The sequence below is a fragment of the Antennarius striatus genome, chromosome 9 (genome assembly GCF_040054535.1).
Source record: "Antennarius striatus isolate MH-2024 chromosome 9, ASM4005453v1, whole genome shotgun sequence".
Taxonomy (NCBI): Eukaryota; Metazoa; Chordata; class Actinopteri; order Lophiiformes; family Antennariidae; genus Antennarius; species Antennarius striatus.
In genome coordinates, this window is record NC_090784.1 from 13794667 (window position 1) to 13797303 (window position 2637).

The following is a 2637-nucleotide window of genomic DNA, read 5'->3' on the forward strand; positions in this document are numbered from 1 at the left end:
TCAAACACACTGCTTTGTTAACTGAAGAGAATCACAAAATTAAGGCTAGCCAGGCAGAAAGTTTCATGGCCCCTGAGGCGTCCCAATTCCTCTGTGGGGCGTAACCCTGTCGTTTTATCTGCACCCATCTCCCTCCTGTGTGTACACTGAGAGGGGAACCAAGAGAAGTGGAACTCCACCGGCCTGCCATGTCAACAAATTAAAGACGACTGAACTTAACCTGTTTTCTGTTCTCTCAGGTCCAGTTCTTTGCCAGATCAGAGCATGTTTTCCATGAGGCGTGTGAGGTTCTTTTTCATTTGTTTGCTTGTTGGTTTTAAAGAACTTTAGTCTTTATACCCAGTTAACTTTATTCTGCCGTCAGTAATAAAATCAAAGGATTAAAGATAATTGTAACCATCAAGAGAACAATACTGATCTCACCCTACTGATTTATGGACAATACAGAGTAAATAGCCTTTGGTGCTTCAGAGGGTAACAGATGTTAGCTTGCATTGTTACATGGATTACTCAAGCCACTCAGCAAACACCTCCAGGTGTGCATTCCACACTAAGACCAGGAAAGGTGGGAGCCGCTCCTCTGAATCAGTAAAAATTGCTGACTCTTCTCTCTTTTCAACTCTGCATGCTTGAGGGCAAAGAGATGTTGAAGCTGGGTTCACTGCTGGTGCACCCCTTTAACTGGACCGTCAACACAAGACCCCTTGCTCTAGAAATTGAATCTGAGCACCTTAACAGGGGTGGATTGTGGTGCACTACAACCTCACTTATGTGGTCTAAGATGAAGGGGAGTTCAATTGGTGGATAATCTTTGGTCTACACCTGGTTTCTGAGTGGGCTGTAATCTTTGGAGGAAGGAAAAGAAATTAGAGGTCCCTCTCCTACGTCCCTCAGGTTGGTTAAAACACCACGGGCATGTAAACCTTCACCCTTAATGAATTACAGGCGGTCAGCTTGTGGTACACAGCGTGATACATTTAGAGTTAAGACAGCAAAAAAGAAGACGAAACTCAGAGGGTTGTTAATTTCATGGCAGTTTGTTTTGAGAAAAAAAACTATTTTTTAAAATATATTGTAAAATATATTGTAAATCATCAATTTAATCTATGCTGACAAAAACTGTCAACATTCATTCAAGCATACACAGATGAGAATATAAAGTCAGCTTTTGCACGAGTCCATAATTAATGGGCAGCCTAATACAGCTAATTGTTTGTATGGAGATGAAATCAGGCACAATCATGTTTTCATTTCCAGTAAACTTATGTAAAACACAGCGATAACCATCACTCTACGTGTCTACACCTGATAGACTGTACAAATAAATGCACATCTGAGACGAGAGATGAAGAGGAAGAGAGAGAGAGGGACAGAGGAAGGCAGAAGAAAGAAAGAAAATAGGGTAGAGAGAGGAGGAAGAAAACGATAGGGAGGGCGAGGTGTTTCCTGTTTCCATAACTCTAATTATACATGTCTCTGGAGGATAGGCTCTATCAGGAAGAGGAATTTTCTCATTGAGGAACGCCTCAGTGACACAATGCTGAGGTTCTATACCCCCCTATATGTTCCTTTATATATCTGTTTTTTTTGTTTTGTTTTGGGTTTTTATTACATAATTTAGAAGTGTATATTTCTGCCAAGGCCCAAAGTCTCTTTTAATTCATTTTTCTTAATTTCAGTTCCAAAAACGAATGTATCCACATCTCATCCAAAATCTCATCCGCCTGGCACATGTGCCACGGTTCCAGCTAATGTCCCAGTATTCCATCAAGTATTTTATGTGTAAAGCATGACATATTAAAACCAAACAGTAATGTTTTGTAGTCCTTACTCTGATGTGATGTTATGCTGACTGTTGCAGTGGTGGTGTCCTTTCACAATTGAGAGCGTCTGTTTGTATATAAACTGAACACTCGGCCCATCTGTGGGTTGTTGTGAGAGTAATGACTGCTTCCTGTTTACAGATGTTCTGATGATAGCCTCCTGAGATGATGCTGCTTTTGTAAGATGCTGATTTTAATTTTGTCAGGGGATGAAAACAACCAAAACATTGAAAAGTCGATCTCTGCTTACTGGGTTTACTGCTTCTCAACAATACTTGAACGTTGCCCTCCTCTGGTAAAAGTCTAAATGACATGAAAACTCTCTTGCGGTATAAAACTACAGTAATGATATGCATAAAAGCTGGCAGACTCTGTGTCTACTGTATTTCACAGTGAATCATTGACAGCAATAAATCTAACAAATAACAATAGAAGAAGTTCAAAGGGACTTCTGTGCTTGAGAACACACCACAAAGTGAAAAATAGTAATAATCACTTTGACAACCCTGGATTGTAACTGGCCTTTAGTCCTCCTATTAGTATGCAGAAGAGGAGAGGCAGGCTGTGAGGAGTGGTGGGGGGTTGTGGGACAGAAAGGGATGGAGAGAAAGCCCTGTGAAGGATAAGGAGAGCCATCAGAGCAGCCTTCATCCAGCAGCTCACTGCCTGGCAACCCCAAAAGCAGACAGAGAATGTGTACAGTGGTCTGCAGGCGGTTTCTGCTTGCTCTCACCGTTACAGATATTTGTTCACAAATACTGGAAAACCCATAGCTGTAAATAGACTGATAAGACCGATTACACATATTTGAGCT